This window comes from Triticum dicoccoides, chromosome 6A (genome assembly GCF_002162155.2).
Source record: "Triticum dicoccoides isolate Atlit2015 ecotype Zavitan chromosome 6A, WEW_v2.0, whole genome shotgun sequence".
Classification (NCBI taxonomy): domain Eukaryota; kingdom Viridiplantae; phylum Streptophyta; class Magnoliopsida; order Poales; family Poaceae; genus Triticum; species Triticum dicoccoides.
The window spans coordinates 88,908,518-88,928,832 of record NC_041390.1 but is presented as its reverse complement, the minus strand read 5'-3'; positions in this window follow the sequence as shown (position 1 = coordinate 88,928,832).

The following is a 20,315-nucleotide window of genomic DNA, read 5'->3' as shown; positions in this document are numbered from 1 at the left end:
GTGATCCAATGAGAATTGAAGCGTGCGGTGGATATCGCTATTTTCTCATCTTCACTGACGATTTGAGTAGATATAGGTATATTTACCTAATGAAGCACAAGTCTGAAACGTTTGAAAAGTTCAAGCGATTTCAGAGTGAAGTTAAGAATCATCATAACAAGAAGATCAAATTCCTACGATCTGATCAATGAGAATATCTGAGTTATGAGTTTGGCAAACACTTAAGACATTGTGGAATTGTTTCACAGTTGAAGCCACCTGAAACACCACTGGGTTATGGTGTGTCCGGACGTCGTAATCGAACCTTATGAGATATGGTGCATTCTATGATGTCTCTTATCAATCTACCGTTTTCATTTTGAGGTTATGCGTTAGAGACAGCTGCATTCACTTTAGATAGGACACCATCTAAGTCTGTTGAAACGACGTCGTGTGAACATTGGTTTGGCAAGAAACCAAAGTTGTCGTTTCTTAATGTTTGGGGCTGCGATGCTTAAGGCTTCAGCCGGAGAGGCTCAAACCCAAAGCGGACAAACACATCTTCATAGGATACCCAAAGGTGTCAGTAGGGTATACCTTCTATCTCAGATCCGAGGGCAAATTGTTTGTCGCTAAGAACGGGTCCTTTCTCGAGAAGGAGTTTCTCTCGAAAGAATTGAGTGGGAGGAAGATAGAACTTGATGAGGTTGTCGAACCTTTACTTCAACCAAAGAGTGATGCAACACAGAAAGATGTTTTCTGTGGTGCCTACATCTCTTGAATAGGAAGTTAATGATAGTGATCATGAAGCTTCGGATCAAGTTGCTATCGAACCTGTAGGTCGACAAGGATATGTACTACTCCTAAGTGGTACAGTAATCCTGTCTTAGATATCATGTTGTTGGACAATAATGAACCTACGAGCTATGGAGAAGCGATGGTGGGCCCGTATTCCGACAAATGGTTAGAAGCCATGAAATCCAAGATAGGATCCATGTATTAGAACAAAGTATGAACTTTGGTGGACTTGCCCGATGATCGGCAAGCCATTGAGATAAATGGATCTTTAAGAAGAAGATGAACGTGGGCGGTAATGTTACCGTCTATGAAGCTTGACTTGTGGGAAAGAGTTTTTCACAAGTTCAAGGAGTTGACTACGATGAGAATTTCTCACCCGTAGCGATGCTTAAGTCCGTCGGAATCATGTTAGCATTAGCTGTATTTTTCGATTATGAAATCTTACAGATGGATGTCAAAACAAGTTTTCTTACCAGTTTTCGTAAGAAAAGGTTGTATGTGATACAATAAAAGGTTTTGTCAATCCTAAGGATGCTAAAAGGTATGCTGGCTCCAGCGATCCTTCTATGGATTAGAGCAAGCATCTCGGAGGCGGAATATATGCTTTGATGGAGTGATCAAAGCTTTTAAGTTTATACAATGTTTGCTAGAAACTTGTATTTACAAGAAAGTGAGTGGGAGCACTACACCATTTCTGATAAGTATATGTGGATGACATATTGTTGATCCGAAATAATGTAGAATTTCTGGAAAGCATAAATGGTTGTTTGAAGAGTATTTTTCAAAGGAAGACCTGGATAAAGCTGCTTACATACTGGGCATCAAGATCTATAGAGATAGATCAAGACGCCTGATGATACTTTCAAAGAACGCACACCTTGACATGTTTTTGAAGGAGTTCAAAATAGATCAGTCAAAGAAGGGTTTTTTACCTGAGTTGTAAGGTGTGAAGTTGAGTAAGACTCAAAGCTTGACCACGGCAGAAGAAAGAGGAAGGACGAAAGTCCTCCCCTATGCTCTTGTCATAGGCTCTATACGGTATGCCATGCTGAGTACCACACCTGATGTGTGCCTTGCCACATGTCTGGCAAGAAGGTACAAAGGTGATCTAGGACTGGATCACCAGATAGCGGTCAAAATTATCCTTAGAGGAATAAGGAAATGTTTCTCGGTTATGGAGGTGATAAAGAGTTCGACGTAAAGAGTTACGTCGATGCAAGCTTAACACCTATCTGGATAGCTCTGAGTAGAGATACCAGATACGTATAATGGAGCAACAATTTGGAATAGCTCCAAGTGGAACGTGGTAGCAGCATCTACGATATGACATAAAGTTTTGCGAAATACATAGGGATCTGAATATGGCAAGACCCGTTGACTACAACCTCTCTCACAAGCATAACATGATCAAACCCAGAAATCTTTGAGTGTTTATCACATAGTGATGTGAACTAGATCATTGAGTCTAGTAGACTCTTGGATGTTGGTCACATGGCAATGTGACCTGTGAGTGTTAATCACATGGCGATGTGAACTAGATTATTGACTCTAGTGCAAGTGGGAGACTATTGGAAATATGCCCTAGAGGCAATAATAAATTAGTTATTATTATATATTTCATTGTTCATGATAATAGTTTATTATCCATGCTAGAATTGTATTGATAGGAAACTCAGATACATGTGTGGATACATAGACAACACCATGTCCCTAGTAAGCCACTAGTTGACTAGCTCGTTGATCAATAGATGGTTATGGTTTCCTGACCATGGACATTGGATGTCATTGATAACGGGATCACGTCATTAGGAGAATGATGTGATGGACAAGACCCAATCCTAAGCCTAGCACAAGATCGTGTAGTTCGTATGCTAAAGCTTTTCTAAATGTCAAGTGTCATTTCCTTAGACCATGAGATTGTGCAACTCCCGGATACCGTAGGAGTGCTTTGGGTGTGCCAAACGTCACAACGTAACTGGGTGGCTATAAAGGTACACTACAGGTATCTCCGAAAGTGTCTCTTGGGTTGGCACGAATCGATACTGGGATTTGTCACTCCGTGTAAACGGAGAGGTATCTCTGGGCCCACTCGGTAGGACATCATCATAATGTGCACAATGTGATCAAGGAGTTGATCACGGGATGATGTGTTACGGAACGAGTAAAGAGACTTGCCAGTAACGAGGTTGAACAAGGTATCGGGATACCGACGATCGAATCTCGGGCAAGTATCGTACCGATAGACAAAGGGAATTGTATACGGGATTAACTGAATGCTTGACATCGTGGTTCATCCGATGAGATCATCGTGGAGAATGTGGGAGCCAACATGGGTATCCAGATCCCACTGTTGGTTATTGGCCGGAGAGTTTTCTCGGCCATGTCTGCATGACTCCCGAACCCGTAGGGTCTACACACTTAAGGTTCGATGACGCTAGGGTTATAGGGAAAGTATGTACGCGGTTACCGAATGTTGTTCGGAGTCCCGGATGAGATCCCGGACGTCACGAGGAGTTCTGGAATGATCCGTAGGTAAAGATTGATATATAGGAAGTATGGTTTTGGCCACCGAAAGTGTTCCGGGCATCACCGATAGTGTACCGGGACCACCGGAGGGGTCCGGGGGTCCACCGGGAGGGGCCACCAGCCCCGGAGGCTTGCGTGGGCCATAAGTGGGAAGGAACCAGCCCCTATGTGGGCTGGGGCGCCTCCCACCAAGGCCCAAGGCGTTCTCAAGAGGAGAGGGGGCAAACCCTAGGCGCAGATGGGCCCTAAGGCCCACCCTAGGTGCGCCCCCTCTCCCTCCCCCTTGGCCGCCTCCCAGATGGGATCTAGGGGCTGCCGCCACCCCTAGGGAGGGAACCCTAGGTGGGGGCGCAGCCCCTCCCTTCCCCCTATATAGTTGAGGTTTGGGGCTGCCCAACACATGTGATTTGCTCTCCTTGTTGGCGCAGCCCTACCCCTCTCCCTCCTCGTCTCTCGTAGTGCTTGGCGAAGCCCTGCTGGAGTCTCACGCTCCTCCACCACCACCACGCCGTCGTGCTGCTGCTGGATGGAGTCTTCCCCAACCTCTCCTTCTCCCCTTGCTGGATCAAGGCGTAGGAGACGTCACCGGGCTGTACGTGTGTTGAACACGGAGGTGCCGTCCGTTCGGCACTAGGATCATCGGTGATTTGGATCACGACAAGTACGACTCCATCAACCCCGTTCACTTGAACGCTTCCGCTTAGCGATCTACAAGGGTATATAGATGCACTCTCCTTCCCTCGTTGCTAGACTTCTCCGTAGGTTGATCTTGGTGATGCATAGAAAATTTTGAATTTCTACTACGATCCCCAACAGTTGTTCCGTTGAATTTTAATGCGTTCCTTGAGAAAGCAAAGTTGAAAGATGATGGTAGCAATTACACGGACTGGGTCCGTAACTTGAGGATTATCCTCATTGCTGCCCAGAAGAATTATGTCCTGGAAGCACCACTGAGTGCCAGGCCTGTTGCTGATGCAACTGACGACGTTAAGAACGTCTGGCAGAGCAAAGCTGATGACTGCTCGATAGTTCAATGTACCATGCTTTATGGCTTAGAACCGGGACTTCAACGATGTTTTGAACGTCATGGAGCATATGAGATGTTCCAGGAGTTGAAGTTAATATTTCAAGCAAATGCACGGATTGAGAGATATGAAGTCTCCAATAAGTTCTACAGCTGCAAGATGGAGGAGAATAGTTCTGTCAGTGAACATATACTCAGAATGTCTGGGTACCATAGTCACTTGACTCAGCTGGGAGTTAATCTTCCGGTTGATAGTGTGATTGACAGAGTTCTTCAATCACTGCCACACAATACAAGAGCTTCGTGATGAACTATAATATGCAAGGGATGGATAAGACAATTCCCGAGCTCTTCGCAATGCTAAAGGCAGCGGAGGTAGAAATCAAAAAGGAGCATCAAGTGTTGATGGTCAATAAGTCGACCAGTTTCAAGAAAAAGGGAAAAGGGAAGAAGAAGGGGGACTTCAAGAAGAACAACAAGCAAGTTGCTGCTTAGGAGAAGAAACCCAAGTCTGGACCTAAGCCTGAGACTGAGTGCTTCTACTGCAAGCAGACTGGTCACTGGAAGCGGAACTGCCCCAAGTATTTGGCGAATAAGAAGGATGGAAAAGTGAACAAAGGTATATGTGATATACATGTTATTGATGTGTACCTTACTAGAGCTCGCAGTAGCACCTGGGTATTTGATACTGGTTCTGTTACTAACATTTGCAACTCGAAACAGGGACTACGGATTAAGTGAACATTGGCAAAGGACAAGGTGACGATGCGCGTGGGAAATGGTTCCAAAGTCGATGTGATCGCGGTCGGCACGCTACCTCTACATCTACCTTCGGGATTAGTATTAGACCTAAATAATTGTTATTTGGTGCCAGCGTTGAGCATGAACATTATATCTAGATCTTGTTTGATGCGAGACGGTTATTCATTTAAATCAGAGAATAATGGTTGTTCTATTTATATGAGTAATATCTTTTATGGTCATGCACCCTTGAAGAGTGGTCTATTTTTGATGAATCTTGATAGTAGTGATACACATATTCATAATGTTGAAGCCAAAAGATGCAGAGTTGATAATGATAGTGCAACTTATTTGTGGCACTGCCGTTTAGGTCATATCGGTGTAAAGCGCATGAAGAAACTACATACTGATGGACTTTTGGAACCACTTGATTATGAATCACTTGGTACTTGCGAACCGTGCCTCATGGGCAAGATGACTAAAATGCCGTTCTCCGGAACTATGGAGAGAGAAACATATTTGTTGGAAATCATACATACAGATGTATGTGGTCCGATGAATGTAGAGGCTCGTGGCGGATATCGTTATTTTCTCACCTTCACAGATCATTTAAGCAGATATGGGTATATCACTATATCTACTTGATGAAGCATAAGTCTGAAACATTTGAAAAGTTCAAAGAATTTCAAAGTGAAGTTGAAAATCATCGTAATAAGAAAATAAAGTTTCTGCGATCTGATCGTGGAGGAGAATATTTGAGTTACGAGTTTGGTCTACATTTGAAACAATGCGGAAATTGTTTCGCAACTCACGCCACCCGGAACACCACAACGTAATGGTGTGTCCGAACGTTGTAATCGTACTTTACTAGATATGGTGCAATCTATGATGTCTCTTATAGATTTACCACTATCATTTTGGGGTTATGCTTTAGAGACGGCCGCATTCACATTAAATAGGGCACCATCGAAATCTGTTGAGACGACGCCTTATGAACTGTGGTTTGGCAAGAAACCAAAGTTGTCATTTCTGAAAGTTTGGGGCTGCGATGCTTATGTGAAAAAGCTTCAACCTGATAAGCTCGAACCCAAATCGGAGAAATGTGTCTTCATAGGATACCCAAAGGAAACTGTTGGGTACACCTTCTATCACAAATCCGAAGGCAAGACATTCGTTGCTAAGAATGGATCCTTTCTAGAGAAGGAGTTTCTCTCGAAAGAAGTGAGTGGGAGGAAAGTAGAACTTGATGAGGTAACTATACCTGCTCCTCTATTGGAAAGTAGTTCATCACAGAAACCGGTTTCTGTGACTCCTACACCAATTAGTGAGGAAGTTAATGATGATGATCATGGAACTTCATATCAAGTTGCTATTGAACCTCGTAGATCAACCAGAGTAAGATCCGCACCAGAGTGGTATGGTAATCCTGTTCTGGAAGTCATGCTACTAGATCATGATGAACCTACGAACTATGAAGAAGCGATGGTGAGCCCAGATTCCGCAAAATGGCTTGAGGCCATGAAATCTGAGATGGGATCCATGTATGAGAACAAAGTGTGGACTTTGGTTGACTTGCCCGATGATCGGCAAGCAATTGAGAATAAATGGATCTTCAAGAAGATGACTGATGCTAACGGTAATGTTACTGTCTACCAAGCTCGACTTGTTCTGAAAGGTTTTCGGCAAGTTCAAGGGATTGACTACGATGAGACTTTCTCACCCGTAGCGATGCTTAAGTCTGTCCGAATCATGTTAGCAATTGCCGCATTTTATGATTATGAAATTTGGCAGATGGATGTCAAAACTGCATTCCTGAATGGATTTCTGGAAGAAGAGTTGTATATGATGCAACCAGAATGTTTTGTCGATCCAAAGGGAGCTAACAAAGTGTCCAAGCTCCAGCGATCCATTTATGAACTGGTGCAAGCCTCTCGGAGTTGGAATAAACGCTTTGATAGTGTGATCAAAGCATTTGGTTTTATACAGACTTTTGGAGAAGCCTGTATTTACAAGAAAGTGAGTGGGAGCTCTGTAGCATTTCTAATATTATATGTGGATGACATATTGTTGATTGGAAATGATATAGAATTTCTGGATAGCATAAAGGGATACTTGAATAAGAGTTTTTCAATGAATGACCTCGGTGAAGCTGGTTATATATTTGTTGGGGAACGTAGCAGAAATTCAAAAAATTTCCTACGTAACACCAAGATCTATCTATGGAGAGACCAGCAACGAGTAGAAGGAGAGGAGAGTTTGCATCTACATACCCTTGTAGATCGCTAAGCGGAAGCGTTCAAGTGAACGGGGTTGATGGAGTCGTACTCGTCGTGATTCAGATCACCGATGATCAAGTGCCGAACGGACGGCACCTCCGCGTTCAACACACGTACAGCTCGACGATGTCTCCCACGCCTTGATCCAGCAAGGAGAGAGGGAGAGGTTGAGGAAGACTCCCTCCAGCAGCAGCACAACGGCGTGGTGATGATGGAGGAGCGTGGCAATCCTGCAGGGCTTCGCCGAGCACCTACGGGAGAGGAGATGTGTCACGGGAGGGAGAGGGAGGCAACCAAAGGCCTTAGGTATCATTGCTCCTCCTTTTCCCCACTATATATAGGGCCAAGGGAGAGGGTAAGGGCGCAGCCTTGCCCCCTCCTCCAAGGAAGGGGTGCGGCTAAGGATGGGGAGGAGTCCATCCTCCCCAAGGCACCTCGGAGGTGCCTTCCCCCTTTAGGACTCTTCCCTTTTTCCTTTATCTTGGCGCATGGGCCTCTAGGGGCTGGTGCCCTTGGCCCATGTAGGCCAAGGCGCACCCCCTACAGCCCATGTGGCCCCCCGGGGCAGGTGGCCCCACCCGGTGGGCCCCCGGGACCCTTCCGGTGGTCCCGGTACAATACCGATGACCCCGAAACTTGTCCCGATGGCCGAAACAGGACTTCCTATATATAAATCTTTACCTCCGGACCATTCCGGAACTCCTCGTGACGTCCGGGATCTCATCCGGGACTCCGAACAACATTCGGTAACCACATACAAGCTTCCTTTATAACCCTAGCGTCACCGAACCTTAAGTGTGTAGACCCTACGGGTTCGGGAGACATGCAGACATGACCGAGACGTTCTCCGGTCAATAACCAACAGCAGGATCTGGATACCCATGTTGGCTCCCACATGTTCCACGATGATCTCATCGGATGAACCACGATGTCAAGGACTCAATCGATCCCGTATACAATTCCCTTTGTCTAGCGGTATGTTACTTGCCCGAGATTCGATCGTCGGTATACCGATACCTTGTTCAATCTCGTTGCCGGCAAGTCACTTTACTCGTTCCGTAACACATCATCCCGTGATCAACTCCTTGGTCACATTGCGCATATGATGATGTCCTACCGAGTGGGCCCAGAGATACCTCTCCGTTTACACGGAGTGACAAATCCCAGTCTTGATCCGCATAAAACAATAGATACTTTCGGAGATACCTGTAGTGCACCTTTATAGTCACCCAGTTACGTTGTGACATTTGATACACCCAAGGCACTCCTACGGTATCCAGGAGTTACACGATCTCATGGTCAAAAGGAAGAGATACTTGACATTGGCAAAGCTCTAGCAAATGAACTACTCGATCTTTTGTGCTAGTCTTAGGATTGGGTCTTGTCCATCACATTATTCTCCTAATGATGTGATCCCATTATCAACGACATCCAATGTCCATAGCCAGGAAACCATGACTATCTGTTGATCACAACGAGCTAGTCAACTAGAGGCTCACTAGGGACATATTGTGGTCTATATATTCACACGTGTATTACGATTTCCGGATAATACAGTTATAGCATGAATAAAAGACAATTATCATGAACAAGGAAATATAATAATAATACTTTTATTATTGCCTCTAGGGCATATTTCCAACAGTCTCCCACTTGCACTAGAGTCAATAATCTAGTTCACATCGCCATGTGATTAACACTCACAGGTCACATCGCCATGTGACTAATACCCAAGAGTTTACTAGAGTCAGTAGTCTAGTTCACATCACTATGTGATTAACACTCAATGAGTTTTATGTTTGATCATGTTGCTTGTGAGAGAGGTTTTAGTCAACGGGTCTGAACCTTTCAGATCCATGTGTGCTTTACAAATCTCTATGTCATCTCCTAGATGCAGCTACCACGCTCTATTTGGAGCTGTTCCAAATAACTGTTCTACTTGGAGCTATTCTAAATTGTTGCTCCATTATATGTATCTGGTCTCTCTACTCAGAGCTATCCGGATAGGTGTCAAGCTTGCATCGTCGTAACCTTTACGACGAACTCTTTTACCACCTCCATAATCGAGAAAAATTCCTTAGTCCACTAGTTACTAAGGATAACTTTGACCGCTGTCCTGTGAGCCATTCTTGGATCACTCTTGTACCCCTTGACTGACTCATGGCAAGGCACACTTTAGGTGCGGTACACAGCATAGCATACTGAAGAGCCTACGTCTAAAGCATAGGGGACGACCTTCGTCCTTTCTCTCTATTCTGCCGAGGTCGAGCTTTAAGTCTTAACTTCGTACCTTACAACTCAGGCAAGAACTCCTTCTTTGACTGGTCCATCTTGAACACCTTCAAGATCATGTCAAGGTATGTGCTCATTTGAAAGTACCATTAAGCGTTTTGATCTATCCTTATAGATCTTGATGCTTAATGCTCAAGTAGCTTAATCCAGGTTTTCTATTGAAAAACACCTTTCAAATAACCCTATATGCTTTCTAGAAATTCTACATCATTTCTGATCATCAATATGTCAACAACATATACTCATCAGGAATTCTATAGTGCTCCCACTCACTTCTTTGGAAATACAAGTTTCTCATAAACTTTGTACAAACCCAAAATCTTTGATCATCATCAAAGCATACATTCCAACTCCGAGATGCTCACTCCAGTCCTTAGAAGGATTGCTGGAGCTTTGCATACTTATTAGCATCTTTCAGGATTGACAAAACCTTCCGGTTGTATCACATACAACCTTTCCTCATTAAAATCGTTGAGGAAACAATGTTTTGACATCCTATCTGCAAGATTTCATAAATAATGCAGTAATCGCTAATATAATTCCAACAGACTCTTAGCATCGCTACGAGTGAGAAAATCTCATCGTAGTCAACTCCTTGAACTTGTCGGAAAACATCTTAATGACAAGTCGAGCTTTCTTAATGGTGACATTTACCATCATTGTCCGTCTTCCTTTTGAAATCCATTTGTACTCATTAGCCTTACGACCATCGAGCCGTTCTGCCAAAGTCTACACTTTGTTTTCATACATGGATCCTCTCTCGGATTTTATGGCTTCTAACCATTTGTCGGAATTTGGGCCCACCATCGCTTCTCCATAGCTCGTAGGTTCATTGTTGTCTAGCAACATGACCTTCAAGACAGGATTACCGTACCACTCTGAAGTAGTACGTATCCTTGTCACCCTACGAGGTACGGCAGTGATTTGATCCGAAACTTCATGATCAATATCATAAGCTTCCACTTCAATTGGTGTAGGTGCCACGGGAACAACTTCCTGTGCCCTGCTACACACTGGTTGAAGTGATGGTTCAATAACCATATCAAGTCTCTACCATCCTCCCACTCAACTCTTTCGAGAGAAACCTTTCCTCGAGAAAGGACCCGATTCTAGAAACAATTCATATTGCTTTCGGATCTGAATTAGGAGGTATACCCAACTGTTTTGGGTGTCCTATGAAGATGCATTTTATCCGCTTTGGGTTCGAGCTTATCAACCTGAAACTTTTTCACATAAGCGTCGCAGCCCCAAACCTTTAAGAAACGACAACTTAGGTTTCTCTAAACCATAATTCATACGGTGTCATCTCATCGGAATTACGTGGTGCCCTATTTAAAGTGAATGTGGTTGTCTCTAATGCCTAGCCCATGAACGATAGTGGTAATTCAATAAGAGACATCATGGTACGCACCATATCCAATAGGGTGCAACTATGATGTTCGGACACACCATCACACTATGGTGTTCCAGGCGGTATTAATTGTGAAACAATTTCCACAATGTCTTAATTCTGTGCCAAAACTCGTAACTCAGATATTCATCTCTATGATCATATCATAGATCTTTTATCCTCTTGTCACGATGATCTTTCAACTTCACACTGAAATTACTTGAACCTTTCAATAATTCAGACTCGTGATTCATCAAGTAAATATACTCAACATCTACTCGAATCATCTGTGAAGTAAGAACATAACGATATTCACTGCATGCCTCAGCACTCATTGGACTGCACACATCAAAATGTGTTACTTCCAACAAGTTGCTATCTTGTTCCATCTTACTGAAAACGAGGCTTTTCAGTCATCTTGCCCATGTGGTATGATTTGCATATCTCAAGTGATTCAAAATCAAGTGAGTCCAAACGATCCATATGCATGGAGTCTCTTCATGCGTATACACCAATAGACATGGTTCGCATGTCTCAAACTTTTCTAAAATGAGTGAGTCCAAAGATCCATCAACATGGAGCTTCTTCATGCGTTTTATACCATTATGACTTACATGGCAGTGCCACAAGTAAGTGGTACTATCATTACTATCTTATATCTTTTGGCATGAAAATGTGTATCCCTACGATCAAGATTCAATAAACCATTCCTTTAGGTGCAAGAGCACTTATTCAGGTTTAATACTAATCTTGATGGTAGAGGGAGCATGCGATGTTAGATCACATCAAACTTGGAAACACTTCCAACACATATCGTCAGCTCACCTTTAGCCAGTCTCCGTTTTATTCCGTAGCTTTTATTTCGAGTTACTAACACTTAGCAACCGAACCGGTATCTAATACCCTGGTGCTACTAGGAGTACTAGTAAAGTACATATTAACATAATGTATATCCAATATACTTCTATTGACCTTGCCAGCCCTCTCATCTACCAAGTATCTAGGGTAATGCTGCTCTAGTGGTTGTTCCCCTTATTACAGAAGCACTTAGTCTCGGGTTTGGGTTCAACCTTGGGTTTCTTCACTTGAGCAGCAGCTGAATTGCCGTTTCATGAAGTATCCCTTTGTTCCCTTGCCCTTCTTGAAACTAGTGGTTTCACCAACCATCAACAATTGATGCTCCTTCTTGATTTCTACTTTCGCGGTGTCAAACATCGTGAATACCTCAAGGATCATCTTATTTATCCCTGATATGTTATAGTTCATCACGAAGGTCTAGCAGCTTGGTGGCAATGACTTTGGGGAAACATCACTATCTCATCTGGAAGATCAACTCCCACTTGATTCAAGTGATTGTTGCACTCAGACAATCTGAGCACAAGCTCAATGATTGAGCTTTTCTCCCTTAATCTACAGGCTAAGAAAATCGTCGGAGGTCTCATACCTCTTGACGTGGGCACGAGCTTGAAATCCCAATTTCAGCCCTCGAAACATCTCATATGTTCCGCGACGTTTCGAAAACGTCTTTGGTGCCTCTACTTAAACCATTTAACTGAACTATCACGTAGTTATCAAAACGTGTATGTTCGATGTTCGAAACATCCACAAACGACGTTTGGGGTTCAGCATACTGAGCAGTGCATTAAGGACATAAGCTTTCTACTGATCGCATAATCGCTACTATCAACTTTCAACTATATTTTCTCTAGGAACATATCTAAACAGTAGAACTATAGCGCGAGCTACGACATAATTTGCAAAGGGTCTTTTGACTATGTTCAGGATAATTAAGTTCATCTTATGAACTCCCACTTAGATAGACATCCCTCTAGTCATCTAAGTGATTACATGATCCGAGTCAAACTAGGCCGTGTCCGATCATCACGTGAGACGGACTAGTTAACGTCGGTGAACATCTTCATGTTGATCGTATCTACCATACGACTCATGCTCGACCTTTCGGTCTCCGTGTTCCGAGGCCATGTCTGCACATGCTAGGCTCACAAGTTAACCCTAAGTGTTTTCGCTGTGTAAAACTGTCTTACACCCGTTGTATGTGAACGTAAGAATCCATCACACCCGATCATCACGTGGTGCTTAGAAGCGACGAACTGTAGCAACGGTGCACAGTTAGGGGAGAACACTTCTTGAAATTTTGTAAGGGATCATCTTATTTACTACCGTCGTTCTAAGCAAACAAGATGCATAAACATGATAAACATCACATGCAATCAAATAGTGACATGATATGGCCAATATCATTTTGCTCCTTTTGATCTTCATCTTCGGGGCTCCATGATCATCATCGTCACTGGCATGACACCATGATCTCCATCATCATGATCTCCATCATCGTGTCTTCATGAAGTTGTCACGCCAACGACTACTTCTACTTCTATGGCTAACGCGTTTAGCAATAAAGTAAAGTAAGTTACATGGCGTTCTTCAATGACACGCAGGTCATACAAAAAATAAAGACAACTCCTATGGCTCCTGCCGGTTGTCATACTCATCGACATGCAAGTCGTGAATCCTATTACAAGAACATGATCAATCTCATACATCACATATCATTCATCACATTCTTCTTGGCCATATCACATCACATAGCATACCCTGCAAAAACAAGTTAGACGTCCTCTAATTGTTGTTTGCATGTTTTACGTGGCTGCTATGGGTTTCTAGCAAGAACGTTTCTTACCTACGCAATACCACAACGTGATATGCCAATTGCTATTTACCCTTCATAAGGACCCTTTTCATCAAATCCGTTCCGACTAAAGTGGGAGAGACTGGCACCTGCTAGCCACCTTATGCACCAAGTGCATGTCAATCGGTGGAACCTGTCTCACGTAAGAGTACGTGTAAGGTCGGTCCGGGCCGCTTCATCCCACAATACCGTTGAAACAAGATTGGACTAGTAACGGTAAGCATATTGAACAACATCAACGCCCACAACTACTTTGTGTTCTACTCGTGCAAAGAATCTACGCAATAGACCTAGCTCATGATGCCACTGTTGGGGAACGTAGCAGAAATTCAAAAATTTTCCTATGTAACACCAAGATCTATCTATGGAGAGACCAGCAACGAGTAGAAGGAGAGGAGAGTTTGCATCTACATACCCTTGTAGATCGCTAAGCGGAAGCGTTCAAGTGAACGGGGTTGATGGAGTCGTACTCGTCGTGATTCAGATCACCGATGATCAAGTGCCGAACGGACGACACCTCCGCGTTCAACACACGTACAGCTCGACGATGTCTCCCACGCCTTGATCCAGCAAGGAGAGAGGGAGAGGTTGAGGAAGACTCCCTCCAGCAGCAGCACAACGGCGTGGTGATGATGGAGGAGCGTGGCAATCCTGCAGGGCTTCGCCGAGCACCTACGGGAGAGGAGATGTGTCACGGGAGGGAGAGGGAGGCAACCAAAGGCCTTAGGTATCATTGCTCCTCCTTTTCCCCACTATATATAGGGCCAAGGGAGAGGGGAAGGGCGCAGCCTTGCCCCCTCCTCCAAGGAAGGGGTGCGGCTAAGGATGGGGAGGAGTCCATCCTCCCCAAGGCACCTCGGAGGTGCCTTCCCCCTTTAGGACTCTTCCCTTTTTCCTTTATCTTGGCGCATGGGCCTCTAGGGGCTGGTGCCCTTGGCCCATGTAGGCCAAGGCGCACCCCCTACAGCCCATGTGGCCCCCCGGGGCAGGTGGCCCCACCCGGTGGGCCCCCGGGACCCTTCCGGTGGTCCCGGTACAATACCGATGACCCCGAAACTTGTCCCGATGGCCGAAACAGGACTTCCTATATATAAATCTTTACCTCCAGACCATTCCGGAACTCCTCGTGACGTCCGGGATCTCATCCGGGACTCCGAACAACATTCGGTAACCACATACAAGCTTCCTTTATAACCCTAGCGTCACCGAACCTTAAGTGTGTAGACCCTACGGGTTCGGGAGACATGCAGACATGACCGAGACGTTCTCCGGTCAATAACCAACAGCGGGATCTGGATACCCATGTTGGCTCCCACATGTTCCACGATGATCTCATCGGATGAACCACGATGTCAAGGACTCAATCGATCCCGTATACAATTCCCTTTGTCTAGCGGTATGTTACTTGCCCGAGATTCGATCGTCGGTATACCGATACCTTGTTCAATCTCGTTGCCGGCAAGTCACTTTACTCGTTCCGTAACACATCATCCCGTGATCAACTCCTTGGTCACATTGCGCATATGATGATGTCCTACCGAGTGGGCCCAGAGATACCTCTCCGTTTACACGGAGTGACAAATCCCAGTCTTGATCCGCATAAAACAATAGATACTTTCGGAGATACCTGTAGTGCACCTTTATAGTCACCCAGTTACGTTGTGACGTTTGATACACCCAAGGCACTCCTACGGTATCCAGGAGTTACACGATCTCATGGTCAAAAGGAAGAGATACTTGACATTGGCAAAGCTCTAGCAAATGAACTACTCGATCTTTTGTGCTAGTCTTAGGATTGGGTCTTGTCCATCACATCATTCTCCTAATGATGTGATCCCGTTATCAACGACATCCAATGTCCATAGCCAGGAAACCATGACTATCTGTTGATCACAACGAGCTAGTCAACTAGAGGCTCACTAGGGACATATTGTGGTCTATATATTCACACGTGTATTACGATTTCCGGATAATACAGTTATAGCATGAATAAAAGACAATTATCATGAACAAGGAAATATAATAATAACACTTTTATTATTGCCTCTAGGGCATATTTCCAACAATATTGGGCATCAAGATCTATAGAGATAGATCAAGACGCTTAATTGGACTTTCACAAAGCACATACCTTGACTCAATGCCCGACCACTGCAAAAGATAGAGAGAAAATGAAAGATGTTCCATATGCTTCAGCCATAGGCTCTATCATGTATGCAATGCTGTGTACCAGACCTGATGTGTGCCTTGCTATAAGTCTAGCAGGGAGGTACCAAAGTAATCCAGGAGTGGATCACTGGACAGTGGTCAAGAACATCCTGAAATACCTGAAAAGGACTAAGGATATGTCTATCGTATATGGAGGTGACAAAGAGCTCATCGTAAACGGTTACGTTGATGCAAGCTTTGACACTGATCCGGACGATTCTAAATCGCAAACCGGATACGTGTTTACATTGAACGGTGGAGCTGTTAGTTGGTGCAGTTCTAAACAAAGCGTTGTGGCGGGATCTACATGTGAAGCGGAGTACATAGCTGCTTCAGAAGCAGCAAATGAAGGAGTCTGGATGAAGGAGTTCATATCCGATATAGGTGTCATACCTAGTGCATCGGGTCCAATGAAAATCTTTTGTGACAATACTGGTGCAATTGCCTTGACAAAGGAATCCAGATTTCACAAGAGAAATAAGCACATCAAGAGACGCTTCAATTCCATACGGGATTTAGTCCAGGTGGGAGACATAAAAATTTGCAAGATACATTCGGATCTGAATGTTGCAGACCCGTTGACTAAGCCTCTTCCACGAGAAAAACATGATCAACACCAAGGCTCCATGGGTGTTAGAATCATTACTGTGTAATCTAGATTATTGACTCTAGTGCAAGTGGGAGACTGAAGGAAATATGCCCTAGAGGCAATAATAAAGTTATTATTTATTTCCTTATATCATGATAAATGTTTATTATTCATGCTAGAATTGTATTAATCGGAAACATAATACATGTGTGAATACATAGACAAACAGATTGTCACTAGTATGCCTCTACTTGACTAGCTCGTTGATCAAAGATGGTTATGTTTCCTAACCACAGACATGAGTTGTCATTTGATTAACGGGGTCACATCATTAGGAGAATGATGTGATTGACATGACCCATTCCGTTAGCTGAGCACCCGATTGTTTAGTATGTTGCTATTGCTTTCTTCATGACTTATACATGTTCCTATGACTATGAGATTATGCAACTTCCGTTTACCAGAGGAACACTTTGTGTGCTACCAAACATCACAATGTAACTGGGTGATTATAAAGGTGCTCTACAGGTGTCTCCAAAGGTACTTGTTGGGTTGGCGTATTTCGAGATTAGGATTTGTCACTCTGATTGTCAGAGAGGTATCTATGGGTCCTCTCGGTAATGCACATCACTTAAGCCTTGCAAGCATTGCAACTAATGAGTTAGTTGCGGGATGATGTATTACAGAACGAGTAAAGAGACTTGCCGGTAACGAGATTGAACTAGGTATTGAGATACCGATGATCGAATCTCGGGCAAGTAACATACCGATGACAAAGGAAACAACGTATGTTGTTATGCGGTTTGACCGATAAAGATATTCGTAGAATATGTAGGAGCCAATATGAGCATCCAGGTTCCGCTATTGGCTATTGACCAGAGACGTGTCTCGGTCATGTCTACATAGTTCTCGAACCCATAGGGTCCGCACGCTTAACGTTACGATGACAGTTATATTATGAGTTTATATGTTTTTATGTACCAAAGGTTGTTCGGAGTCCCGGATGTGATCATGGACATGATGAGGAGTCTCAAAATGGTCGAGACATGAAGATTGATATATTGGAAGCCTATGTTTGGATATCGGAAGTGTTCCGGGTGAAATCAGGATTTTACCGGAGTACCGGGAGGTTACCGGACCCCCCGGGAGGTAAATGGGCCTTAGTGGGCCTTTACGGAGAAGAGGAGAGGCGGCTAGGGCTGGGCCGCGCGCCCCTCCCCCTCTAGTCCGAATAGGACAAGGAGAGGGGGGCGGCGCCCCCCCTTTCCTTCTCTCCCTCCTCTTTCCCCCTTCCCGAATCCTATTCCAACTTGGAAAAGGGGGGGGAGTCCTACTCCCGGTGGGAGTAGGACTCCTCCTGGCGCGCCCTCTCCCTGGCCGGCCGCACCCCCCTTGCTCCTTTATATACGGGGGCAAGGGGCACCCCATAGACACAACAATTGATCAAGTTGATCTTTTAGCCGTGTGCGGTGCCCCCCTCCACCATAGTCCACCTCGATAATACTGTAGCGGTGCTTAGGCGAAGCCCTGCGTCGGTAGAACATCAACATCGTCACCACGCCATCGTGCTGACAAAACTCTCCCTCAACACTCGGCTGGATCGGAGTTCGAGGGACGCCATCGGGCTGAACGTGTGCTGAACTCGGAGGTACCGTGTGTTCGGTACTTGATCGGTCGGATCGTGAAGACGTACGACTACATCAACCGCATTGTGCTAATGCTTCTGCTTTCAGTCTACGAGGGTATGTGGACAACACTCTCCCCTCTCGTTGCTGTGCATCACCATGATCTTGCGTGTGCGTAGGATTTTTTTTTGAAATTACTACGTTCCCCAACAGTTCCTTGACTGGTTTTACTTTCGGGTCGACTCGCAAACGATGCTCAGCCAGTCCCCTGGGTACACCCGACATGTCAGAAGGTTTCCATGCAAAGATGTCCTAGTTCTCACGGAGGAACTGGATGAGCGCTTCTTCCTATTTGTTGTCGAGTGATGTTGCGATATGAGTAGGAGCAGCATTAGGATCGGTCAGGTGAATATGAATCGGCTTGGTTTCACCGGACGACTGAAATGCAGAATCTGTGGCAGGCTTCTTGGAGCACAACAAATCACTTGGATCTGCATTTTTCCGGTATTCTTGCATTTCGACTGCTGCCGTTTGTGCATCGGCGATTTTTGAGCCCTTCTGGAAGCACTCTTCTGCCTTCTGCTGATTGCTAGTGATAGTGATCACTCCTCTGGGACCAGGCATTTTCAATTTGAGGTACACATAACATGGTCGAGCCATGAAACGTGCATAGGCAGGCTTACCCAAAATAGCATGGTAAGCACTCTGGAAATCCACTACTTCAAATGTCAACTTTTCCTTGCGGCAATTCTTGGAATCACCGAAAACCACATCAAGGGCAATCTGGCCGAGTGATTCAGCCTTCTTGCCAGGTATAACGCCATGGAAACTCATATTGCTTTCACTAAGCTTGGACATCGGAATGCACATTCTCTTCAAGGTTTCATCATAAAGGATATTCAGGTTGCTACCACCATCCATCAACACTTTAGTCAGTCGAGTGCCTTCAACAACTGGGTCAACCACCAACGCTTGCCTCCCAGGGGTGGCTATATGTGCTGGATGGTCAGACTGGTCGAACGTGATGGCAGTCTGGGACCACTTCAAATAACTGTGTTGCCGGAGCAACCATGTTCACTTCTCTGTTGATAACTTTCAATCGACTTTTGCTCTCAACATCAGCAAAAATCATCAGAGTGGAGTTGACGTTGGGAAAACCATCATGTTCCTCTTCCTTATCCTCACCCTTGTCCAACTCCTTTTCCTTCTCATTGGGTTGTTTCTCTCAGAACTGCTGGATTAGGAGTCGACACTGTCGAGTGGTGTGTTTAGGGTAAATCAGATTACCATCTTCATCTTTCTTGGTGTGAATGTGGCATGGCAAGTCCAACACATCATTTCTGGCTTGATCTTTCACTTTCTTGGGGGTACAAGGCCCTTTGGTCTTCCCCTTCAACTTTCCTTGAGCCACGACTAAGGCTTCACCAGGAGCACCTGGCTCGGCCTTGCGCTTCTGTTTCCAACTGGAATTCCCTCCTCCGGTTTCTTGGGCGACTGTTTTGTGCTTGCCACTCCGGAGTCGGTCTTCTTCTTCGCCGTTAGCGTATTTGGTGGAAATCTCCATCATCCGAGTCAGGGACATATCCCCTGTCCGACCGAATTTTAGATTCAACTCTCGATACTTAACGCCTTCTTTGAAGGCACAAACTTCTTGGTGATCTGACACATTCTCCACTGTATGGTGCAACGTGATCCATCTCTGGATATAGTCTCTTAGGGTTTCATTCAGTTTTTGCACACAATGCTGCAATTCTTTCAACCCCGTTGGTCGTTTGAAAGTACCTTCAAAAGTTCTAACAAACACTCGTGCAAGTTCTTCCCAACTGAATATACTGCCGGGTGCTAACTGAGTCAACCATGCTCTGGCCGAGCCTTCCAACATCAGAGGAGGTGCTTCATGGCCACTTCATCATTGCCTCCACCAATTTGTACAGCCACTCGGTAGTCTTCAAGCCAAGTGTCAGGCTTAGACTCACTAGTAAACTTGCTGACCCCAGTCGCCAACTTGAAGTTGGGAGGAATCACTGCGGCCCTGATGGCTCTGCTGAAACACTCCGGACCTGAAACGTGCACTCGGCTGCCAGTCGGGTAATCTCTGTCATGGCCTTCTCTGTGTGCTCTATTCCTGTCAACCAAACCTTGAACGAGAATAGATCT